Raw genomic sequence first — 26,969 nt, forward strand, 5'->3', positions numbered from 1 at the left:
ATCTACAAGATACATCACAGAAATTCACCAAAGATCCTTAAACGGCATCTGGCAAACATGACCACTTCCACCTAGAAGGGCAAGGGCAGCACATACACAGGAACCCCACCACCTGCTTGAAAATATATAAATATATTGCAATTTCTTCACAGTTGCTGGGTCAAAATCCTCGAACTCCCTTCTCAAGGACATTATAGGAATAGCTGCAGCACAAGGACTGCAGTGGTTTAAAAAGGCAGATCACTACCACTTTCTCAAGGGCAACTAGAGATGGGCATTAAATGCTGCCCACCTCGCGGGAGTGAATAAAATAAACATTCTATCCATCAATGTAACTATTAAATTTCCTTCAGCACTAACATACAATGACTGCAGTGTGTACTTGTCAATTGGATACATCGCAGCGACTCAGAATGACGTACGAGAAACCTCTATCGCCTTGAAAACAGCAAGTGCACGTCTTTACAACGTGCAGAATTGGAAATACTGTGCCCCTCTCTCATTACCACTTGGTCAAAATTCTGGACTTGCTAACTCCCAGTGCTGATGGAGCAGCTTCACCTACACGGCAGCAGTTGACAGAAAGTGGCTCAACGTCACCATCCAAAGGTCAATGAGGGACAAGTCGATGTGTTCTTGCGACACCCAAAGTACTGCAAAAGAAAAACTAAATCTAGATGGAAGTAATGCTAAGATTGAAAAATGTCACTGCAACATTGATTTAGTTAGTTATTCATTCAGGATTAAAGTGGAAAGGTAGCAAGAACTGTAGATGCTGGAGTCAGCGCCTATACAGTGGGGTTCTGGAGACAGACCAGGTCAGGCAGCATCAGCAGAGCAGGAAAGTCGACGCTTCAGGCCGGGGTTCTTCATCAGTATTAAAGTACATCAGTAGGTTGGAGAGCACAATTTTCGTAAGTAAATCACCATGAGATAGCATATTGCTGAATTGTTTTATATGGGCTCCTTGCCAAATATAGATATGGCTCCGAAACACGTAGCACGCCTGGATCATGGCTGATTGTCCTTTTGCACCTAGGGAGGTCCTGGGGTTTGAACAGACGGTATAATTCCGTTTTGACAATGATAGGAGCTAGCACCAAGCAGACTCACCTTCGGCTGTTAACACTAACCAATCAATCCGGCCCAAGCGCCAGGTTTGGCATCTTTACAATGCATCAGATTTCAACAGATGCTGTTAAGTAACATTAGCAACCTGCAAACTGCCCCGAACGACCAACTATGTTTCAAACACGAAATATCAATTTAATCTACGAAGACTTACGTTACCTTAGTCGGAAATCAGCCCTGAGCAGAAGGCGGTGTAACTGCTGCACTTGTTACAGTCACGATACTTAGTACATTTCCTGGTCGGACGGATTTTCAAGAAGCCGGCGGTGGAAAGTCGATGTCTTAATGAGCTATCGTAAATGTTTGCTTGCGTCAGACCTCAGCAAATAACTTCCTAAAGGAAGGGCTGAATTAAGGAACTTGGCGGCCTTATGTTGACCGGCTTCCGTCATTGACTATTGCGTTTGCTCCTTGCTGCAGTGTTCACCTCGCATGCTTTGCATTTTATAAAGAATTATTTCATCGCCTCTTGTACATAAAAGGCAACTCTGCTGATTACACAAATTAACTTGGCCTTTGTGTAGAAATCATATTCTACTCTTTTAAACGGAGGACGTCCATCAGAATTGCAGCACACATGGCGTGCGATTGATGTGTGCGGCAAGATAGGACGTGCCTTTTAGTGAAAACGGAAATTGCTGCAGGTAGCAGATCAGACAGAGGCATCTGTGGGAGAAGAACAGAATTCATCTTTCAGGTATTGGTAATGATAGGTAATAAAATGTGAGGCTGGATGAACACAGCAGGCCAAGCAGCATCTCAGGAGCACAAAAGCTGACGTTTCGGGCCTAGACCCTTCATGCTCTGATGAAGGGTCTAGGCCCGAAACGTCAGCTTTTGTGCTCCTGAGATGCTGCTTGGCCTGCTGTGTTCATCCAGCCTCACATTTTATTATCTTGGAATTCTCCAGCATCTGCAGTTCCCATTATCTCTGGTAATGATAGGTAGTGTCTTCCAAACCCAGTAGGAGCAAATTACGCAGATGCTGGCATCTGTACTGAAAACAAAAAATGCTGGAAATCACAGTGGGTCAGCCAGCTTCCATAGGGAGAAAGCAAGCTAATGTTTCATGTCTAGGTGACACTTCATCAGAGCTCATCAGATCTTCCAAACCTTGACTACAACCATCCAGAAGGACATGATCAGCAGCATCTCCTGCACATTCTCCCAACGACTCTCCATCTTGACTTGGTTTGATATGTATTTGTTCCTGGAACTGCCACCCTAACTGCATTGTGGGTGCACCTACAGTGCATGGAATGCACCCATTGAAGGAGACAGTTCACCACCATCTTCTCCACTGCAATTAGGGATGAACAGTAAACAAATAGCTACTGGTGATTATTGCGGTAGGGTCTCAACCTCTCAGCTAGGAGGCCTGGGTTCAGGTCCCACCTGCTGCGGAGGTGTACATCAACATCGCGGAACAGGTTGATTAGAAAATAACTAAACACTATCTAGGCCAGCGGCAGTCACAAACCATGAACAAACATATTAGAAAAGGTCCTTTGAAGGTTCATCGCAACCTGAGCCAGATCTCATCACAGAAGGTAACTGACCTGCTGAGTATTTCCACTGCCTTGTTTTTATTTCAGATTTCCAGCAGCAGTATTTTGTTTTTGATAATAGGTAGGTGACGGGCTAGTGGTATCACTGGACTGTTAATCCAGAGACTCAGGTAATGTTCTGGGGAACATGGGTTTGAACCCTGCCAGGGTAGATAGTGAAATATGAAATCAGTAAAAATCTGGAATTAAGGGTCGAGTGATGATTATGAAACCATCGTTGATTGTTGGAAAAACCCATCTGGTTCGCTAATGCTCTTGAGGGAAGTAAACTGCCGTCCTTACCTGGTGTGGCCTACATGTGACTCCAGATCCACAGCAACATGGTTGATTTTTTATTGCCCTATACAATGTCCTCTCCCCATGAATGAATTTTTAAAGTAAAGTAGAGCATCCGCGGTTGGGAATAGAGTAGACTGCCATTGTTGATGGCCTCATTCTCCGTCTGTTGGACATCATATCTTCAGACCACCCTCCCTCAGTATGTAAGGATTTACGGGGTCACATGCAAATCACAAGAACTGTAATAACCAAATTATGGGGGATGTCCTGGCTGCTCACTTTTTAAACCACTCAGTTGGCCACAATAAAGACTTTTTAGCATGCAGCTACATAATTCTCAATTTTCCTATTGGGCTATTCAAAACGAAGGAGCCAATTACAGGGTTAGTGAAAGAAAAGAATTCCATTACTTACTAACCCTGAGAAAAATAATAAAACTCGTCATCAAGTGCACACACAAATACAGGTGTATAATCTAAATCGAGAGAGTGTCTTGTACAAGAGGAAAATCAAGAATAAAACATTTTCAAAAACATCTAGATTCCACAAATGATTAGGTTTAATCTGGGACCACAGCTGTTTCATTGATAACTTGCATTCTTGCGTTGGTGAAAATTTTAGGCATTTTTGTGTTCTTGATAGATTGATGTTTTTTTGGAACTTGCTTTTCACCACCTGTTGTCTTCTGAGATGCAAAGAGATAAAGAGGACAAGAGCGAACAGGTCTTGGAGTTGTGCTGTTATGTATCCATCATTCATCCATCATTAATTTTTAAAAACACAGTTTTAAAGGTAAGGAGTAAGAGGTTTGGAGGTGTTTTAAGGAAAAATGTTTTTCACCCAGAGGGTTGCAGATACCTGGAATTTGCTGCCGAAAAGAAAGTTGAGGTGGGAATCCTCAGGACATTCTGAAACTATTTGGGTGAGCACTTAAAATGTCAAGGCTGCAAGCAATTTATAGGAAAATGAGATTAGAAAAATGGATATTTGATGACTGGCATGGACACAATGTCCAAAGGGCCTCTTTCCATGCTGTTAAAATTTTATGATTCTTTATTTCTGTCTGCAAAGAAAACTGTTGTCTGAAATACAGCTTCTTTGTGTATTCTCATATCTGACCTTTTGTTTACAAGCTGGATAACCCACAGGTAACTTTCATACCTCACAGGTGAAGTTTTCTAGGACTGCCTCTTTCAAGGTTAAAGGTAGTGACCTGGATCTGCAAGTGTTTTGATCATCCCTAAAGCATTTCCAGATCTTTATATTGTCAAATTGGCATGTGTAATGTACATGTATATGGCAATACTCTGCAGTTCACTACATCAACACATTGGAGGGATTGTTCTCACTTCTGTAAAGATCATATCATTTATCTCTATTTTTAACTTGTGAATTGTGGACCAAGATGGGAAAAGGACAGTGCTTTCAACTGAAAATATGGAAGAGGAAAACAAGTCAATGGATTTCATTATGAGTTCTATTTATAGAACTTGTTCAAGCAGTAATGGAAGGATCAGCACCAAAGAAAAGGCTGTTCTGATGCAGTTGAGTTAGTAATTGAAGCATATAGGCAGGGGATTTGAAATTTAAGGGTCAAGCCAAACCTTCATTGAATTTGAAAGCATTAAGCAAAGAGATTTTGAGAAGTGGATACGAGCATTTGAGCTGAAACCATCTATGATGTCCTTACAGAGATAGTTCTCTTGGAAAAAGTCACAACTTTCTGCAATAAGAACAGATGCTGAAATCCAAAGGTTTGCAGCTCCTCAACAGGTAGTTGTGATGGCAGACGATTATTAGCTGATCCATAAAACTGAACTTTTTTTCACCTCAGTAACATTGACAGGGATGGAAAATGGGACAGTGAAAATAAGTCATGTGGCTAAGGTGAAGAGAGAATGGCTGGAATGCCCTAAGATCGCCTCCTCAGATCAAAACAAGATGATACTGAGGGTAGAGGTGAAGGCCTAAGTATTTCCATTGTAATAAAGTGGAGCACCTGTATTTCAGAATGCTGGGACGTTTGTGTTACAGACTTAAATTTGTAAGAATGCATCTTAAAGGGGAAGTCAAGAAGAAAATGCCATGTATCAAATTATAGAATTAATTACATTAGGAGACTGGAGGTATACAACACTATAAATGCAGTAGAAATGAATAAGGTAGATGAGGTGTTAAAGCTTTTCGACGAAAGGGAAAATAAATCGCTAGGTGATGCTGCCATACCCATAACAATATTAAGGGACATGGTTGGGGGGGGGGGGGAGGGTGTTGTGGGTTGCTACTCAGAATGTTTTGCTCCAGAGAGTTCAATGAAAACCACAATATTATGAAATAGAATAAGTGGATAGTATATTCCAATTCCTTTGTACAAAAAGTTCACATGGAATGTGACTTGTAGTCTGGCCAGTGGTCTGAATGGAGTCGATTTACTTGTAAGGAACAACTTGGCTGGGGTGAATGTTGTAGCTTTACTTATAAAGCGCAGAAAGCCTGAATGAGGCTGAAGAGATGGAATAGTCACAGCAACAGGTTCCAGATATCTTCCCACTGTGTGCAGTGACCAGAGAAATGGCCGAACCATGTCCATAGTCAGATCTTGTTCAAATCAGTCACTTATTATTTAGGCTTCTAACACATTGGGGAAAAATATGTGCAATGGTTTTCTATATTAATCTTGTGCTGTGTAATATCCTCATATTTAAGATTGCCCGGCTCACAGTCCCTTCCCCTCCAACCCCCACTCCCCGTCTCGATTCCCTCAGCAAATGAATGTTCTTTTCTCTCTTTACCCTATCAAGTCATTACATTTTAAACTCCTTGATCAGATCATGCCACAATCTCGTGTACACAACAGCGAACAAGCCAATCTATTGCAAATATCTTCTATGTTGCTAGGTTCTTGACAAAATTGTGAAATTCAAAAGCAGGAACCTTTGTGTTTTTCCCTTAACTAATCAAGTGATTTTGAATCTTGTTGTAATTTCCCTCTAAAATGATCTAAATCTCTGCTGGTCAAGGAGTGAATTGACACTACACATTCCGGAACTCACCTGACTGAATTCATCTAGCCATCACGAGAAACAGATCAGTTTATAAAATCATTGAATTATAGAATGGTTACAAAATAGAAGAGAGGCTATTCAGCAGCATCCATGCTGGTTGTCTGCAAATGCAACTCACTGGTGATGTCATTCAAATGACATCACCAACCCGAGGAAACCTAAACTAATAAATAGAAAGCAGGACATAACACCAGCGCTTCACTGGAGGCTCACTGATGGTGCTACCTAGAATGGTGATGAAACGTCTGAAAACTAACCTTCCAGCTCAGCGAGCAAACTCACATCCAGAACCTCAACCTGAGCTACAGATCTTCTCAAAACTCACTAGTGTCTTTTGATTTTTGATTCTTCCACCAATGGGAACAATGTTCTTTTCTGCTCTGACCCCTCGTGGTTTTGAATACCTCCATCAAATTTTCTGTTCTCTTTCCCAGCCCCAGGCTGTCTGATCCGGCCATGTAACTGAAGCTTGTCCTCATCTCTGGAACAATTCTCCTACACCTTTACTGAATGCTGTCAACGCCTTTACACCTTTCTTTAATGTGTAGCGGCCATAACCAGACATAATACTTCAGCTGAGGCAAAACAAGTATTTTAGAAACATTTATCATGACCTCCTTGTCATTGTACTGAATGACCTATTCATAATGCTCAGAAGCTTGTATGTTCTAAATCGTTCCTGGGATATTTGATGATTTGTTAACATATACTTTTAGATACTTCTACTTTTGCACTCGTTCAAAAGTCATATTAAGGAGTAATATATGAAAATGAGAGGAATTCAGCTTGGGCAATAAGAATAGAAAAGCACTATTATTTCAATGAAGCAAGAGTGCAGATTGCAGTGCTACAAAGGGACCTATGTGTCTTAATGCATGAATCAGAAAACGTCAGCATGCAGGTACTGAGAGCCATTAGGAAAGCAAAAGAATGTTGGCCTCATTGCAAGGGGAATGGAGTAAAAACGTAAGGAAGCCTTCCTTAAACTGTTCATACAAAGACATTACTGAAATTGAACCCAGCTTTGGTCATCTTAATTAAGGAACGATGTGCTAGCATTGGAAGTTCAGAGAAGGTCAATTTGGCAGGGATAAAGCGATTGTCTAAGAAAGACAGGTTGAGCAGGTTAGGTCTATAATCATTAAGTTACACAAATTTTTGACTGGAATAGAAGTCTGGGGCATGAGGGGCAGGTGGGAAAGTGGAGTTCATACCACATCAGATAAGTAATGATCTTATTGTCAGGTGAACAAGGAGCAAGGGGCCAATGGCCTACTCTTGCTCGTATTTCTTATGCAGGCTTGTTCTATCTTGCCTCTCCTCATGTTCAGTTTACATTTCTCTGCATTAAATCTTATCTAGAACTTGCCCAGACATCACACCAGCCTGTCTATGTCCTCTTGAATTTTGTCATTATCCTGCAGACAGTTCATTCACATCTTTTGTGACATCCACAGATTTTGAAATTGCGTGCGAAACACCCAAGTAAGGGACATTAACAAAAGAGTAGGGGTCCTAATATCAATCTGAGGAGACCATACAACAGAAAACCTCCAGTTTGAATAGCAAATGTTCATCACTACTGTTTCCTGTCACTCAACCAATTTTGCATCAAAGCTATTACTGTCCATTTCTGCCTCAAGCTGACAAGCTCATTATCAACAACCCTTCAACAATCAGTATCTCACAATGCTACAATTACACTAATTACATTCAGACCCCATTGTCAGTAGGGTACTTTATTGTTGAATTGTTTTGAAACTAAATAAGATTATTTATTTATCCTCCAATATAGGATTGTAATAAACAGTAAAATAAAGTATAAAGTAAGAATGGTAGGGTCTCTACCTATAATATTAATAGGAAGAATTTTATGATCTAAAATAGGGATAAAGTCACAGAGAAAGTAGTCAGTCCAAGGCTGCCTCCACCAGTTTTTCTGAAGCACAGAACAGTAATAGTAAACATAATGAAACATCCCTTTTTGTCAAACATTAAGATTGACAAGTCGCCAGGCCCGGATCAGATTTGTCCTCGGCTGCTTTGGGAAGCGAGAAATGCAATTGCTTCGCCACTTGCGAAGATCTTTGCATCCTCGCTCTCCACTGGAGTCGTACCTGAGGACTGGAGAGAGGCAAATGTAATTCCTCTCTTCAAGAAAGGAAATAGGGAAATCCCCGGCAATTATAGACCGGTAAGTCTCACGTCTGTTGTCTGCAAGGTGTTAGAAAGGATTCTGAGGGATAAGATTTATGACCATCTGGAAGAGCATGGCTTGATCAAATACAGTCAACACGGCTTTGTGAGGGGTAGGTCATGCCTTACAAACCTTATCGAGTTTTTTGAGGATGTGACTAGGAAGGTTGTTGAGGGTCGAGCTGTGGATGTGGTGTATATGGACTTCAGTAAGGCATTTGATAAGGTTCCCCATGGAAGGCTCATTCAGAAGGTCAGGAGGAATGGGATACAGGGGAACTTAGCTGCTTGGATACAGAATTGGCTGGCCAACAGAAGACAGCGAGTGGTAGTAGAAGGAAAATATTCTGCCTGGAAGTCAGTGGTGAGTGGGGTTCCACAGGGCTCTGTCCTTGGGCCTCTACTGTTTGTAATTTTTATTAATGACTTGGACGAGGGAATTGAAGGATGGGTCAGCAAGTTTGCAGACGACACAAAGGTCGGAGGTGTCGTTGACAGTGTAGAGGGCTGTTGTAGGCTGCAGCGGGACATTGACAGGATGCAGAGATGGGCTGAGAGGTGGCAGATGGAGTTCAACCTGGATAAATGCGAGGTGATGCATTTTGGAAGGTCGAATTTGAAAGCTGAGTACAGGATTAAGGATAGGATTCTTGGCAGCGTGGAGGAACAGAGGGATCTTGGTGTGCAGATACATAGATCCCTTAAAATGGCCACCCAAGTGGACAGGGTTGTTAAGAAAGCATATGGTGTTTTGGCTTTCATTAACAGGGGGATTGAGTTTAAGAGTCGTGAGATCTTGTTGCAGCTCTATAAAACTTTGGTTAGACCGCACTTGGAATACTGCGTCCAGTTCTGGGCGCCCTATTATAGGAAAGATGTGGATGCTTTGGAGAGGGTTCAGAGGAGGTTTACCAGGATGCTGCCTGGACTGGAGGGCTTATCTTATGAAGAGAGGTTGACTGAGCTCGGTCTCTTTTCATTGGAGAAAAGGAGGAGGAGAGGGGACCTAATTGAGGTATACAAGATAATGAGAGGCATAGATAGAGTCGATAGCCAGAGACTATTTCCCAGGGCAGAAATGGCTAGCACGAGGGGTCATAGTTTTAAGCTGGTTGGTGGAAAGTATAGAGGGGATGTCAGAGGCAGGTTCTTTACGCAGAGAGTTGTGAGAGCATGGAATGCGTTGCCAGCAGCAGTTGTGGAAGCAAGGTCATTGGGGTCATTTAAGAGACTGCTGGACATGCATATGGTCACAGAAATTTGAGGGTGCATCCATGAGGATCAATGGTCGGCACAACATTGTGGGCTGAAGGGCCTGTTCTGTGCTGTACTGTTCTATGTTCTATGTTCTATGTTCTATGTTCTATGTTTTTTCACATTTCAGTAATTCAGTATTTCTTCATCGATGATATTTGTTCCTTATTTTCTGTTTCTACATATTAGTCAGTCAACCCCATTGGATTCCTTACGAGCCCAAAAAACTTTTTCCATTAGTGTCTCCTCTCTTTAGATGAAATGAACTCGTGGTCGGATTTATTTTTATTCCAATATATTATCAATACGATTGTGTCTTATTTCTTTCAACTTTAAGGTGAACAAAAGCACCACATGTTCTTCAGTGCTTCTTCCAATCGTACCTTGTTCAGGTATATCTCCTGTTACAACCATTCCCCGAGTGAAGTTTCCCCAATGTATTACAGTTTCAGCTGGGATACCCCAAATTGTCCCAGTTGATAACATATGAACTGATTTCCCTTAGTTATTCACCCACCCCCTGGGTTGATCACAACAAGATGAATTTATGAATAAGCCCCTCCCTTATGGATTCTCTTCTCCCAGACTCAATGAATTTATTTTTGAAAGGAGCCAACCTAATCAGGTTTTCTCTAAAGAAAACAATTCGAACTTATGCAACCACTCTTCAATACTAATCTGCTACACCCCTGGCAACATCCCAGTGCATTTTCTCTGGACCCCTACAGTGCAATCATATCCTTCCTAAAGTGCTGTGATTAGACAGCACATTGTACTCCATCTATGGCTGAACCAAAGAGCTGTAGAGTTCCAATTTAACACCCCTGCTCTTATGCCACGATAAAGGTGTGTCCTATGTGCCTTTGTAATTACCCTATTAACCCGTACTGCCGCCTTCATCAATCTGTAGAGAAGCACCTCAAGATTCCTCTGAACTTCATTATAGTACCCTTGTTCTGTGCATTTCTGATTTCCTACTTAATGCCATCCATTACCTCATTACTACTTTTGGGAGGCTTTTGGACAACTCCTACTAATGTTTTCCAATCCGTTTGCTTCTTAGGGCTATCCACACATATTACACATCTGGATTTCCCACACCAATATTCTTTTTCATTGTTGCACTGAATTCATCTTACCCTAACAATACCATCTCACCACCTTTTCTGTCTAGCCAGTTCTTCTGAAAGATTGAATGAACTTCAATGTTTACTTCCGAGCCTTAGTCACGCTGCAGGCATGTCAGTATAACTGTAATCATATCAAATTTATCAGGTACAACTATATACACTGTCCCCTTACAAGAGAATCCCCCATCACAATTGTTCTGCATGTTTTGTTTTTTCCGCTCAGCACAGCTGTTGCCACGGACTTGGTTCTTGCTGCGTTCCACTGAAAAGCTAACTCCCTCAGTAGTATACCATACAGGAAAACTGTTTGAGAGAGAGATGGCCCCCAGGGCTCTTCTGCAATATCTACCTGATGGTTTTACTTGTCTGGTGGTCACCCATTCCCTTGCTGCCTGTGCACTTTGTACCTGCAGTGTGACTACCTCACTGTACATGCTATCCTCAAAGACTTCAGCACTGTGGGTACTCCACAGTGCTCCACATTGGAGACATCAAGTTCCAGGAGCTGCAGCTAGAGACACCTCCTGTAAATACAGTCACCCTGGGGACTGGAAATGTCCCTGACTTCCCACATCTCACACTAAGGAGCATTCCACTGGACCAAGCTGCCTTGCCATGCCTTACCATTAGAGTAATTTTTCTTTTACTTTCTCTAGTTTAAAAAACATTAAATGTTCTTTAAATACCACTGACCTTGCCTTCTGCTTTAAACAGACCAAATGTAAAGATCAGGTTATAAAGACTGGACTGCAGAAATACTTACTTGTGTGTCAGGATGACCCCTGAGCTTTCACTGGCTCCTACCCCTATTTGATGAACTCCTTTTCTCTCTCTTGCAACTTTTCAACTCCTGGTCTTATTGACACTGTGTCCCAGTGACTACACATATCCTTTTTTTTTCTGACTCCCAAACCTGAAAATCTTTCCCACTGTGTCACCCTATTTTAACTTCTCTGCCCTTGTGCTGATTCTTATCACGTTCTTCACTTTCTTGTGCTTGCCTTGCATTTTTTTTTAAACTTTAACACCAATGTGTATATATCATGCAAAATTAAGAACAGAAAAGATGTTAAGGACTTACCAGAGGTTCACCAAACAGCTATCTCCTTTCTCTGTAGTAGAGTCAGAAACAATTCAATCAGCTCCAATGAATCTAGTCTAAGAACAGTCTGACTGTCTGCCATAAGCCCTCAGCTTGTCCTTTCCTCTAAATGTTAACCATGGGGTCCTGTCTCAGTGATAATGACAGACTGTCACATGGTCCTCACCTCACCCACTCCTCTTGGTGACACTGATTGTCTTCTTTTAATTTCAACAGTTTATTTTATTCTTGAAAACAACTTTATATACATCCATAGTCTTTAAAGCAGAACGGTTCTGTAAAGTAGCACGAGGAGAAACAAACAAACACTGGAGTTTAACTGCATGCAACAAACAAACCAAAGGCATTTCTTCCTTGCACAAGATGATATTTACAAACATTTGAGGCACCAGGAGAGGGAGGGACATCCCATAACTGTATGGAACCCAGTTGTACTTCGGCAGAAAGACCTTATACGTTGGTCTTTCCCCATGACACCTTGGCGATAGCTGCCCCAAGTATTCTTGCATCCCTCAGCACAAAGTCCTGGTCCTTGGAATGACCACTCAGTCGAGATCAACTCCTTGGTCAGAAAGACCAACAAGTTTTGGCAAGTCAAGTCAAAAGTTTCACCGACTTGGTGGTCCTCCAGTTGTAGTCAACGTTAGTCTCAGCATGCATCCCAGGGTACAGACCATAGACCCCAATCACCTGCATCACTGAACCTCAGCAAAAACTATTACATCTCTCTCCAGACTTCCTTTGCAAAGACATCTTCCAGCAGGAGCTGTGTGACAGTTTCAACCCACCTGCAGCTGCTTCAAGGGCAGCAGGTGGTGGCACACAGAGTCCAGGCATAAAATGAGGATCTCCCAGGTAAGTGCTGTTCTCACCACCAGACAAGTGATGTCTTGTTGCTTATTGGAAAGTTCTGGTAATGGGGCTTTCTGCCAAATGACTTTGACAGCCTGCTCAGGGAACAACTCAACGGGATCAGTCTTCTCCTATTCCTGTAGGTTGCTGCAGACACTATATGCTAATCGCTTCCTGATGGACTCGTGGTCTCCTTGCAAATTTCTCCATGAAGGACAGTTAATATGGAAAGGTCTAACTATTTGGAGCATTCTGTGATAACGAGGCCAGTTCTATCCTTTGCAACACCCGGGACAGGTAGAACCTTAGCACATTGTGACACTTGACGTTTGCGTACTGAGGGTCACAGCTTGATGCAGCTGCATACGAAAGTGGCCATCAGGATGAGGGTGACATTTGGTATGTTGCTCCCTCCCCCTATTCAGAGCTTTGTATATGGTGTCCCTGCGGACACAGTCCATCTTAGACCTCCATACAAAGTGGAAGATGGATCAGGTGATGGCAGTGGTGCAGGCTCTGGGAATGCCATGTATATGCCATGTACAACAGAGAGTACTTCACACCTGATGACCAGGTTTTTACCCACGTTGGAGAGGGGGCAGTGTTCCCAAAAGTTTCTGCCTGACCTTAGCAATATCGTCCTCCCATGCCCAGCCTCTCCGAACCATTTTCCCAGCATCGTCAGGTAGTCACTCCTGACATTGAAGGGGTGAAGGAACAGTCGGCTCAGTTCCCAAAGAATATGACCTCACTCTCGCCTCGATTTACCTTGGCTCCTGCCAGTTCAAACTTGTCACAGATGCGTACAAATCTGTGCATTGACGGTGGATCAGAGCAGAAAATGGAAAACATCCATGTGCAGGGAGGCTTTGACCTTCAGGCCTCCACTGCCTGGAATAGTTGCCCCTCTCAGGCTCACATCCTTCCTGATTTACTCAGCGAAAGGCTCCATACAATGCACAAAAAAGGCAGAAGAGAGTGGGCAGTCCTGCGTGACTCAAAATCTGAGCAGCAAGTTTTCTGATTACCACCTATTAAATTGAGATTGCGCTAACAATGTTGGTACAGAACAGTTGGATCCACTCGTGGGTTCCCTCCCCAAACCCGTTTTGGAGAACATGTCCCATGCGTAGGTGTGTGGTATCCTGTCAAAGGCTTTCTCCTAGCCCAGTCTGATGAGCCAGCCATCTGACTCCCTGTCTTGCGTGTAGGTGATCATATCCCTGAGAAATGCGAGAAGCTCAGAGCCTGCTCAGTACAGCACAGGTGTGATTGGGATGAATCACTGATCCCAAAAGCAGACCTGACTCATTTGACAATGGCCTTAGATGGGATTTTGTAATTTGCATTCAGCAGTGAAATTGGTCCCCATTCCCTTATTTCCTCCCTCTCCTCCTTCCACTTGTAGATAAGGGTGATGATACCTTTCCTCATGGATTCGCGCATGCTACCTGCCCGAAGCATACTGTCATACATCTCCAGCAGGTCCTAGCCAATCAAATCCCACAGAGCTTAATACATCTTGGCCAGAAAGCCATTACTTCTGTTAGATTTATTCTTCTCTGAAGACTTGAAGACCTTGGTCAGCTCATCCAGAAGTAATGGCTGGTCCAGCCTCTCCTGTGTGCAGTCGTCTAAGACCTCAGTGATAGATGACAAGAACGACTGGGAGGCTGCTCTGTCTGTGGGTTTCATGTCATTTACTGTCTGGCATCAAAAGATTTGTTCATCCTCAGGATGTCAGACTGAGATGACATTATCGAACGATCTTGCTCCTTCAAGCTGCTGAGCATAGAGCTCTCCCTGTCTACTTTCTGGAAGAAGAAATGCGAGCATGTATCATCTTGCTCCATGGTGCAGACGCTGCACTGGAAAATTATCTTGGAGGCTTCCAAGGCAAAGATCGAAGCACATCACCTCCTTGAAATCATCTGTGACATCGACCCCCATTATCTGCAGCTGGAATGGGTTCTGCATGGTTTTCTGGGGTTTGAACAGATTTTCTTGTCTGACTCTTGCCCTCTGAACACCTTAGAGGATAAGGAGGCTCTTGATGTTCCCTTTGACTGTTTCCCATCACTCCGCTGGAGAGAGGGACTTCATTGTTCTCCAACCTATGGAATCAGTTTTGAGCTCCACCTGTCACAGGTCCTCACCTTCCCTGCTTCTCTCAGTGATGCTGACTTTTTTTTTAAATTTTCAAAAATATATTCATAAAAACAGCTTGTACATATCTAGTCACTAAAGCAGCCTGGTTTTGTATGGTAGCATCTAATGAAACAAACAGTTTGTTTGATAAAGTTTGACTTTATCCAGCAAACAAACCAAAGGCATTTCTTACTTGTACAAGACTGTATTTACATATATTTGATGCAGTTGGAGGGTTCAGTAAATGAATGGGCCCCATTTAGCTTCAGCTGAAAAGTTCTTAGACAGTGGTCTTTATTCATTGTGCCTTGCAAGTAGCTGCCCCAAGCTTTATTGCGTCCTTCAGCATGTAGCTCTGGACCGTGGAACGTGCTAGTCTGCAACTCTCAGTCAAGGTCAACTCCTGGTCCTGAAAGACCAAAATGTTTTGGGCAGAACCAAAGATGTCTTTCACCAAGTTGACGGTCCTCCAGGTGTGTTTGATGTTTGCCTGTGTGTGTGTCCCAGAGAACAGACCATATAGAGTGTAGTCATGCATCACGGAAATATATGGGACGTACCCCGACAGAAACCACTGCATCTTTCTCCAGCCACATAGGCTAGTGAAACTGACACGTAAAATGGAAGTCTAAACACAACACTTTACATGTAAACTCATGAAACTAACTTGATAAATTTTGTTTCCCATCGATAGTAGCTACATAGCAATGGACTATAATCAAGGCAAAGCGAGATTACTTCTCTTGAGCGAAAAGGCAACTTGTGGTTGCTGCAGGACATTCTTGGACCATTATATTACAACACACTGTAACAAAATAGTTGCTTCAATGCCCTGGATGTCATAAAAACTTAGCAAAATTAATTATCTTTCTAAACATGTCTAATTCCACTATTTCATGAATTTCATGTTAATTTCACTTGTTATTAAAGGGATTAAGGAATATGGAACAAAGGAGTTGGGTAGCAGATAAATCATGATCTTATTCAATGTTAGAATAAGGCTCGTGGATAACAGCTTATTTTTATTTCAAAGTTCCACTTGCTGACTTAAAACTGCACTCTATCAATGAGTTAAAGAAAATGTTCTGATTTCTTTATTAGTGGTTATCTTATATTTACGTAAAATCTGGAATTCATTTGGCACGATAGAAATATTATCCAAAAAGAAATAATTACAAAAACTGCAACCATACAAATGACAGTGATTTAACAAAGCATACAGTGACATTCTGAAATAAAGAGAAAGGGGATCTTGACCAATAACTTTCATAATGAATCTGTAGGATTAGGTACAATACCCTCACATGGGGTTAAAGCTGGTTTGTAGAGCATCTGTTATTAACAAGTTTCACTTGCAGTGTATAAATCTGGAATACAGATCAAACATAATTCCAGAGTAAAGTTGAAATTACTGTATAGAATCATAGAATAATCCAGCACGGAAGGAGATCATTTAGCCCACCACTCCCATCCCACGCTCTCTGTTTGATCAAACTATCCAATTAATCCCATCCCAATGCTGGCACAAAACATTCATGACTCTTTTTTTAAAAAAAAAAGAGACCTGGACAGTCCTGCAGCGCTAGACCCATGCCCAAGACAGATTAGAAGATCAAGAGCAGAGTTTCCACAGTTACTTAAATTCCCTCAGTGAAATGGTGCATCCTGTCTAAATTGGGTGGTTTTCCATTCTGGGGACTCCCAAAGTTTTAAGTACCTCCTCTTTATTTAGTTTTATCCCATCCAATGTCACTACTGCGTCGGATCTGCCTCAGCTCAAGAAGAGGATGTTGCTAAAGTAAAATCATAGAATTCCTACAGTGTGGAAGCAGGCTGTTCAGCCCATCAAGTCCATACCTAGCCTCCAAAGAGCACCCTACCCAGGCCCACCCCCCTACGCTAACCTTGCATTTCCCATGGCCAATCCACCTAACCTACACATCTTTGGACTGTGGGAGGAAACCGGAGCACCTGGAGGAAACTCACACAGACATAGGGAGAATATGTAAAACCCGCACAAGACAGTTGCCTAAGGCTGGTATCAAACCCAGGTCCCTGTGTGTATGCAGTGCTAACACAGACACTATACCGCCTCATTATTTGTTTAATAATTTAGTATCTGTATCCACATTGTTATACCCGATCTTTCTCTAACCAACCTGGTCCTTTTACTACTCATGTGTTTGAGATTATTAGCTTCGCCCCTGTCTCATGTGGGATACGGAATATTTCTGTCAGATTCACATCTTCGTAACATCAAGGTGAACTTCACGGCATTGCCAATATACGTTTTGGAGAATCCAGGCTGTTGTTCTGAGTTAATATGAAAAATGTGCCTCGATTCTGCTTGTTGTTGTGAGCACTGGTCACTAGGAGTCACTGTCAAATGGTCGAAGATTTTCAGAATGTTGCTTCAACCTTGATTATTATCGAATTACAGCAGAAAAACCATCTATCCTCTCACATGCCCATGACACATTGCCCCTAAAGTGCATTCATGGAACGTGCCTCAGCTATTCCTCCTGGTAGTGAGATCCATTCTCCTCAGGTACAAAGTATCCACCTGAAATCCTAACAGTGGTGTTTGGTGCCTTTCTTATATTTATCTCCTTTGCTTTGGTCTCCTCTGACAAATGGAAACGCACATGTAGGACCTTATTCATCTACATCAACTTGATGGTCTGTGGGAATGTAGGAGAATTTGTCATCCAATGTAATAGCCATTTAATTTTCATTTTTCCTATAATTATGTTGCTTATTTTCCTTCCAGTTGAACACTACATGGAGCAAATGTCCTAGCTTCAGATCAACTGCAACGAAAATCAATACAGACTTCCTCTTGAATTCAGCTTGTATAAGATTCCCTCTCACATTCCCATTGCCAGATGATGGAACAGCATCGTAAAATGTGTTATATAATGGATACAGAAACCTCCATTGTAATACTCAGCATACACGGCCACATGATTTGCCATAATTGCAAAGAGGTGAATTATGTCAAAGTGAAAGAACAACCAAGCATATAGAAATAAATAGAGCTGTGTTTATCCTATACAATGCACCATTTAGGAACAAGTCAATGAATAGAATTGTTCCCAATTTGTTTCTTACTTACTATAGCTCCAAATGTTTGGTCCCTTACTGAGCTAAGCATCAATAATTATGTTATCTATTGTGTTAAGTTGTTACATAATGAACTCAAGACGATTGCACTCAGTGCTTGATAGTTCCTTAGTTGCAGGGCAATTGATAATTAAAATCAAAACACAAGCCCCACCTGATATGAGAGGAATAGAGGTTCTCTTCTAGTAATTAGCTCCAAACACCCAGTGAAGCTCGCCTTTCCTCTTGTAATCTGTTAAAGGAATGGTTGAAAGGAAAGAAAATTCCTGATCCACTTTAGAAATAATAAGTAACAATTATTTATTTAACCCTAACAATGAATAAATTAATAGAATTACTAACAAACCAAACAACTCACTCCACAAGAACTAACTTTCCCCAACTGAACTAAATTCGAATGGAATGCTGTTCAAATAAACACAAGTCCCATTTATATAAACCCAATTAATAAGACAGCAATAAATCAAAGCTTAATCTCTTCAAGTTCGCACAAACTGTGTCTTCTGGAAAACTTTGCCTTCTCCAGCCTTTCTTCTGTTGATCGAGTCACAATGTCTTTCTTTTGCTGATTCTGCTGTCGGGGGTCTTTTCTCTGAAAAGACTCTTAGCTAGAAGTGCTGTGGTACCTTTGATGCTTAAGGTGGTGCTTTCTTAGAGCTTAGTGATTTCTTGAGATTTAGGAGATTATTTCTTTATGGCGATTCATTCTCACCCCTTCAGCTGGCAGTTGACTCTCCCAGACAATTTTCCAAATGCCCTCTATTCTTTTTACCATTGATGACCTGTCCATTTCTTACACCAGGATTGGTCCCAGGTTGTCAAAACCATCAGAATTAAATACAATTGGATTTCAGTATCTAGGGCCTGGTTTAAATTAATTGGCTAAATTCAAAAACCTGTTGTCTTAATACAAATGCAGTTTTGCTACTAACAGTATAACCCTTCGATACACATGTTTCAATTCATGAACTCTCTTTGTAGCTGTTTGCAGACATTTTCTGTTTAAATCTCTTAGCTTAGAAAAGCAGTCTGTCTTAAAGGGACCACATACCTTTCTTAAGCAAACAAATTCTAACTTCCTGCCTTACAATTCATTAGTATTGTACACAACTGTGTAACACAGTGCAAATGTGGGACAAATAATTGTTAAACGTTTTGGAAATATTTTGCCTCTTTCAGCTCTTGGAATCCTGTTGTCTCACTCCACGAGTGACAGACATACCAACCACTGACCCAAACCTATTGTCTTCTGCTAGTTATCTTCCCTAGTGGACAGTATTTCACCTGCTTGTTACCTGCCTCCTCACTGACTGACACAATGAATGCAATGGTATCCTGTGTGCCCTCAATTACACATTATGTGACTTACTCAGATATTTCCTGCCTTTTGTTTCTATGAGGCTCAAAGCTCATCTGATTCACACAATCCCCATAAATAACTCAGTACATTTATTCTGAGAATTCAAACTAAACAATGGATAGAAAGAAAAAGGTGACTTAATACTAATGAATATAGGAATGAGTAACAAGATAAATAATATCACAGAGAGTGTAACCAACACAACGTGTAGCCTGTTTTTGATTTAGTTAATAGCACAAACGTTTTAAAGATTAAACGTTACAATACAAAGTAGCCACAGTTTCTGTTTGAGAGAGTTCAAATCTCGAGGCTATTTGTAATTTAAGTCCCATAATTGCAACTTTGATTTAGTTTCTGATTTAATCACAAAGCTCAACCTCTGAGAACACATGCAGATTTGGTGAATTCTTTGCAGAACACTTTTGCTGAGTCAGCTAAATGACTCTGCTTTACGTGTTATGTGGTAATTCATTTCCATCTTGCTCCCATTCTCCCCAACAACAAAGCTCAGTGTAAGCTTGAGGACCAGCACTTTGTTAACCACTTAACAGCCTTCGACATTGAGTTTAACTATTTCAGATCATATGTTGCACCTCCTCATGTTTTCTTTCCAAAAATTTGGCTTTGCTGTCTTGTGTTTCCCTTTCTTTGCTTTCGGACAACAGCTGTATGCCCATCACCCATTCACACTTCCTCTGTACACATTGTTTGCTTCTTTAAAAGCAAACTACTGCAGATGCTGGTGATCTGAAATAAAAACAAAATGCTGGAGAAACTCAGCAGTCTGACTGCATTTGAGGTGTAAAAAACAGGTAACAATTAGTTGTCTGTTTGAAACTACTTCTTCCTAAGGAGAGTCATAATGGATTCTCCAACCATTTCTGTTTGTATTTCTTCTGGTTTCTTACTTGTTCCAGTAACATTTGCTTTGTTCTAGGACCAGAAACCCTTTTTCTGTCCTGCTTTCCACCATGTCAGTGACCCTCCAATTTATTTATTTTCCTGGTCTGCTCCCTTTCACTTGCTTATCACCTATTACATATCTAAATTCTTCATTTCTGATGAAGAGTCATCAGCCTCAAACATTATGGGATAACAAGGTGCAGAGCTGGATGAACACAGCAGGCTAGGTAGCACCAGAGCAGCAGGAAGGCTGACATGTTTTCTGAAGGAGGGTCTAGGCCTGCAACATCAGCCTTCCTGCTCCTCTGATGCTGCTTGGCCTGCGGTGTTCATCCAGCTCCACACCTTGTTATCTCAGATTCTCCAGCATCTGCAGTTCCTACTTTCTCTGAAACAGCCTCAAACCTTAACTGCTTCCCTATTCATAGATACTGCCCAGCTTTCTGAATATATGCAGGATTTTCTGTTGTTTGAATTCAACTTGTGTAAGATTCCATCTCGTTAATTAAATGGAAGAACATAAAATATGTCATGTGATGAATGCAGAAAGTAATAACTTAAAAAAGCAATTTATCTGAAGTAGTGACCTGAGACCATTCTTGTCATAGTTGTATTGGTCTGACTGTGTGATATGACCCATTCCAAATGAGATCACTGCCTCTCTAAATCACTGTTTTATCAAAGAACTCTGCATCAAGTTTAATATTCAGATAGATCCAGTTCCCTAGAGCCATGAAGAAGACTTCTAAAAAATTGGTAAGATTGCTGGAAGCTTTTTAAGGCTCATTCTACAACAAAACTGAAAAAATTCATTAAAGAAAATGTTGGCACTTGTGCTCAACATTTAATCTCAGTCATGGCAAAACTGGCTGCGATATGAGGTTAACCCTTGCAAGAAATTATACGCACGTGTAAAATAAGTACACCCTGTTAGTCACAAATTGACAGCATTATTGGACAATCAGTTGAACTTGAAAATTATACTGGTATAAACTCATCTTGTGTTTCTTAGTATGGTGATCCAGATTGAACCTAAACCATCAGTTCCAGGCTTTATTGTGTTTTTCCTCAGAGTTGCAAATGTAAGTTAGTGCCATATGTATTTGCAAGTGCTTTTGCAGCCCTGAGTGAGGACAGGTGAATGGGGAGAAGATACCTGTAATACCTAGTCTCCATGTGGACTCCGTTCATGTGTGTAATAGCTTGGTAAATATACCCTTGGATTTAATTAACCTCCAGGCTACTGTACTCATCAGTTCCCAAATAGATACAAATTCCTCTCTGCTTTAAAAAGTTAAATGATTCAGTTAAAAGAATGTTGAAAGGAAATTAAGCCCTTTCAAGTTTGCTATTGCCATCTTTAGGATTAGATCCTACTCTGTCACCCAGTACCATAGCTGAATAGCCATGAAACTTGTGCCATTAACAGTAGGGGGAAAGGGGTAGCATAGTGTAGTGTTAATGTGAATGTCTCTATGCTAGCAATCCAGAACCTTGAACTGATGTTCATGGAACATGGATTCAAATCTCACCATAGCAGGCAGTAAAATTTGAATCTATAATGTCTGGAATAACCACTGCCAATTGTTGTGAAACATATCAACCTTGATCGAATGGAGCAGATTCAGTGGGCTGAATGGCCTAATTCACATCACGTTCGCTAATTTAGTTATAATTACATGGTCTGACCTACTTGTGACTCCAAATTCACAGCAATATGATTGACTCTTAAGTGTCCTCTGGACAATAAACTTTGGCCTAGTCCACGGAACCCAATTCCCATGAACAAGATTAACCTATGGATGGAACTGTAACTATTTGACTGAGAAATGGACATATTATTTGGATTGGACAGCTTTGGCAGGAAGTGTTATCACATGACCATATCCCATTCACCTGCCGTTTACTCACTGGACATATAATCTTAGGAGAATGGAGGATAGATAAGTTCATAAGGTATAGATGCGAAATGAGGCCATTTGGCCCAGAGTCTGCTTCACCATTTTATCATGGTGATATATTTCTCAACACCATTCTCCTACTCTCTCCCCAAAACCCTTCATTCCCTTACTAATCAAAAATCTGTCTATATCTATCTATATCTGTCTTAAATACTCTCATTGACTTGCGCTTCACAACCTTGTGTGAAATTGGAGTTCCACAGATTCACCACCTTTTGGATAAAGAAATTCCTTCTCATCTCAGTTCTAAAGGGTTGTCCCTTCACTGAGGCTGTGCCTTCAGATTCTAGTCCTGCCTACTAGAGGAAACATCTTCTCCATGTTGACTGTATCCATATTCTGTAAATTTCAATGCGGTTCCTCCCCACTCCCATCTTTTCAAACTCCACCAAGCATAGACCCAGAATGCTCAACCATTCTTCATGTGACTAGCCCTTCATTCCCAGAATCGTTCTTGTGAACCCGACCAAGGCCAGCACGTACCTTCTTAGATATGGTGTCGAAAACTGCCCACAACTCCTCACACTAAATGGAAAATGACCAGATCATTCATCATTTCATTAGACAGTTCATGAAAAACCAGATTTTCTGCTGCTCCTCCCAACTCCCGTACTTCTCTTTGTTATTTATAGAAGTATGTAAGGAAAATAAAAATAATCACTTTTAAATTACTCCTTTGGTTTCTTTTAGTTTGCTTGCAGTATTGAGTAGGAAGTTAACATTTAATGAAAGACACCATGAGGGGCGTCTGGAGAGGTTGGCAGTTCTGAAATGCACTACCTGTAGCACGACGTTATTTCATTACTCATTACCCTGTACTTTGTGAGGTTGTCAACAATTTAACTTATAACTCATCATAAATACCTGGATGTTTGGTTCTGCAATGACTTTGACTCCTGATACCATAGTGTGCTGAGTAAACTGCAGTGCAAAGTGCCATGTTTGTGTGGTTTCAGAAACAATAAATGCCAAAGTATGTCCTTGGAACATTTAACATACACTGTCCTTTTTTAACAAATCACACCTTGTAATAAATGTCAAAAACACTAAATACCCAGTCAGGAATACCCGTAGTAGCAAACAATTAATTCCATTTAAAGGAATCTTGCCGATCTTAGGAGAAAAAGAATGTAGCTGCATTTTGACAAACGCTTTTGTAAACAATGGTTTGTGCTCTAACCATGTGATATATCCTTGGTAGATTCACCACCGTTAATCTTTTTTGCCTGTAAGGCAACTCCTAACATATGGACGAGGATATCCTTCTATCTTGATGAATAGCAAATAGGTTTATTACACATTACTTACTAAATCATTATATTACATCTCATATGCTGATAGCCTTCAGTGAGATATCAGACGCAATTTAAAGGTAATTACACGTCCCTAACTCTGAGCCAAGAGACATGGGTTCAAGTCCCACCTGTTGTAAAAGGTGTGTTGTATCATTTCTGAACTGGTTGATTCGGAAAGGAAAACTTCTACCATTACTATTCACCATGCCCCACTCACCCAACAACACTGTGCTTGATGTCCTAAATTGATCCAGAGCCATAGAATCAGAGTTCTACAGCATGGAAACAGACCCTTTGGTTCAACTCATCCAGATCAACCAGACATCCCAATCTGACCTAGTCCCATTTGCCAACATATCCCTGTAAACCCCTCCTATTGTACCAGCCTCCACCACCTCCTCTGGCAGCTCGTTCCATACACACACCACCCTTTGTATGAAGAAGTTACCTGTCAGGTCGTTTTTAAATCTTTTCCCTCTCACCTTAAACCTGTGTCTTCTAGGTTAAGATTCCCCAACCCTAAGAAAAAGGCCTTGGCTATTCACCCTACCCATGCCCCTCATGATTTTATAAACCTCAGAAGTCAACCCTCAATTTGCAGAAAAATATTCCCAGCTTATTCAGTCCCGCTGTATAGCTCAGACCCTCCAGTCCAGGCAACATCCTTGTCAATCTTTCCTGTAGCCTCTCACATTTAACAACATGCTTCCTATAGAAGGGCAAACAGAATTGTACACAGTATTCAATGAAGTGGCCTAATCAACATCCTGTACAGCCACAACATGATGTTCCAACTCCCGTATTCGGTGTTCTCACCAATGAAGGCAAGTGTGCCAAATGCCTTCTTCACCACACTGTCTATCTGGAACTCCACATTCAAGGAACCATGAACCTGCTCTCTACGTCTCTTTGTTCAGCAACATTCCCCAGCATCCTATCATTAACTAAAATGTAACACCTCACATTTATCTAAATTAAACTCCATCTGCCCCTCGGCCTACCAGATCAAGGTCCTTTTCCACTCTGGAGATAATCTTCTTCACTGTCCTCTACACCATCTATTTTGGTGTCGTCTGCAGACTTACTGACCATATCGCTTGTGTTCACATCCAAATCATTTGTATAAATGACAAAAAGCAGTGGATCCAGCACTAATCTTCGTGGCACAGCATTAGTCACAGTCCGAAAAACAACTCCAACCCTAACCCTAACCATCACCACCATCCATCTCCTAACTGCAAGCCAATTTTGTATCCAATTGGCTAGCTCCCACTAGATCTCATGTGATCTAACCTTGCTAACCAGTCTACCATATGAAACATTGTCAGATACTTTGCTGAAGACCATACAGACAATGTCTGCAACTCTGTTTTCATCAGTCTTCTGTCACCTCTTCAAAAGACTCAATCAAGTTAGTGAGACATGATTTCCCAAGCATAAAGCCATGCTGACTATCCCTAATCAGTTCTTGCCTTTCCAAATGCCTATAAATCCTGTCTCTCAGAATCCCTTCCAACAACTTACTGGTGTAAGGCTTGCTGGTCTGTATCTCTGTAGCTTTTCCTTAAAGCCTTTCTTAAATAACAGCACCATATTAGCCAACCTCCAGTCTTCTGGCACCTCACTTGTGACTATTGATAGAAATATCTCAGCAAGAGACCCAACAATCTCTTCCCTAGCTTCCCATACAGTTCTGGGAAATATTCGGTCAGGTCTTGGGGATTTATCTGCCTTTATGTGTTTGAAGATTTCCAATATCTCATCGTCTGTAATATGAACTCTTCGCAAGATATCACTGTTTATTTCCCAATATGCCTAGCTTTCATGTTCTTCTGCACAGTAAAAACTGATGAGAAATATTTGTTTAGTATCTCACCAGTTTCCTATAATATTAAAATTTTAATCCTTAATTTCAAGTCCAATAAATGTCTTGTTTCTCCCCATGTCTATAATTTCACCAGCCTGGAACTATACCATAATGATTTTAGCTCTGATGGCATTAATAATTCTGAACTTCTTTAATTTTTTTCAGTGTATTTCTGACGCCCCTTCATATTGAGGCCCCTGTGCACTCACCTTCCTGCCTCAGTAGTGCCTACCTCTTGTTGGTGAGGGTGCTGGCCTCCTTCCAACAATATGAACATTTTCTCTCCCCCCCCGGCCAAAAAAAAACTTCAATAGTCCTAATTAGATGGTTAACCTGGAGACAGGCAGGTGCTTGGGAGTGATATCTGATCCTGACACCAAATTCCTGATCCCTGTGGAATAATTGAGCCTGGTACACTAGCTCTTACAGTGAATCTGATGTCATCACCCTGTTCTAATGAAAGAGAGGTGAATTTCTACTTCGAGGATAGATGGCTGGTTGATGGGGAATCATTGTATTAGGGGTGAAAGTTATATGTCTTGAAAAGTGTTTAAATCCCACTGATTTCAACAAAAAAAAGATTAATTGCTTTTGTGGAACTTTGGGCTGCGTTAATTTTGAGAACGGCACCAATCCTGATGATGACTTGCAGCTAACAGTTGACAATGGGAGAGCATGACAGGGAGCTGTCATACAGAAGCTACAGCAGATATAGAAAATATTTGTTTGTTCCTTGGGTGAGGGTAATGTTATCTCAGCCAGCATGTATAAAGTCATAGCATTGTAAAGAATGGCAACAGACCCTTCGGTCCAACTCCAGATACCCTAAATTAATCTAGTTATTTTTGCCAACATTTGGCCCCTATCCCTCTTCACCTTTCCTACTCATATACCCATCCAGATGCCTTTGAAATGTTGCAATTGTACCAGCCTGCACCACCTGCTCTGGCAGCTCATCCCATATACATTATTGGGGAACGTGGTGGTGAGCTGCCTTCTTGAATTGTTGCAGTGGTTAGGGTGTGGGGGACACCCTACAGTGCGGTTGGGAAATGAGTTCCAGGACTTTGAACAGTGAAGGAATGGTGATATGCAACTTCAAGGAGAACATGCAGTGCATGGTTTTCCCGTGCATCCTTGGATTTTGTGGATGTTTATGGTTGCAAGTTTGGATATAGCTGTGTTCTGCTCAGGAAAAGATAAATTTCAGTCGTCGAAGGGGTCTTTGTTCTTTGCTTCCATAGATCAGAGAAATCCCACCTTTTTCTGTGAATGGTCACATTTCAATTTTCCTCTAACTCATGGGGCTGGTTAACAAAATGTAGAAATAGCTTGGCTATTATTGAAACAACAACACAAAAAAAATTTTAATAAGCAAGATTCAAATGAGAAGACTTATTTAAAAGTGTATTCTCTTCTCACAATATCTGCTTTAGATGTCTGGCATTATAACTGTTACTGCAAGCTGGTAGGTGATTTCCAAATGACCCGATACTACTAAAACAGTTGTCCATCACACATTTGAGTTAGCGCTCACTTCCCCATTCCTCCACAGTGGAGGGATCAGGCTACCTCCTCCCCAAAGCAGAATTGTGTGAGAAGTCCATTTCGACCTCAGGAGCAACTCATTGCAACTTTTATGCAACTGCTGGGTGCCAAGCTGATATTCCCAGTGAGCAGTGGAAAGTTGCCTTTTTTTCTTTATTTATTCATGCGATGAGGGCGTCACTGTCTA

General features: G+C 41.3%; 1 protein-coding gene across 5 annotated transcripts in view; it reads right to left on the reverse strand.

Moving 5' to 3' along the window:
- Nucleotides 1-26,969, reverse strand: part of LOC125466304 (HIG1 domain family member 1A, mitochondrial-like) — a 55,923-nt gene that overhangs the window by 7,352 nt on the left and 21,602 nt on the right. Inside the window, exons 1-2 of one of the 5 annotated variants that reach the window (XM_048560638.2) lie at nt 1,291-1,717; nt 566-653 (exon numbers count right to left, since the gene is read on the reverse strand). The exons of 1 other annotated variant lie outside the window; for it this stretch is intronic. The gene's annotated coding sequence lies outside the window, so the exon portion shown is untranslated. Of the gene's footprint in view, nt 1-565; nt 654-1,285; nt 1,722-26,969 lie in introns of those variants that run through there. 3 more of the 5 variants (XM_059638749.1, XM_048560641.2, XM_048560637.2) reach the window with 3 other exon arrangements.

This window comes from Stegostoma tigrinum, chromosome 31 (assembly GCF_030684315.1).
Source record: "Stegostoma tigrinum isolate sSteTig4 chromosome 31, sSteTig4.hap1, whole genome shotgun sequence".
In the NCBI taxonomy this organism is placed as follows: domain Eukaryota; kingdom Metazoa; phylum Chordata; class Chondrichthyes; order Orectolobiformes; family Stegostomatidae; genus Stegostoma; species Stegostoma tigrinum.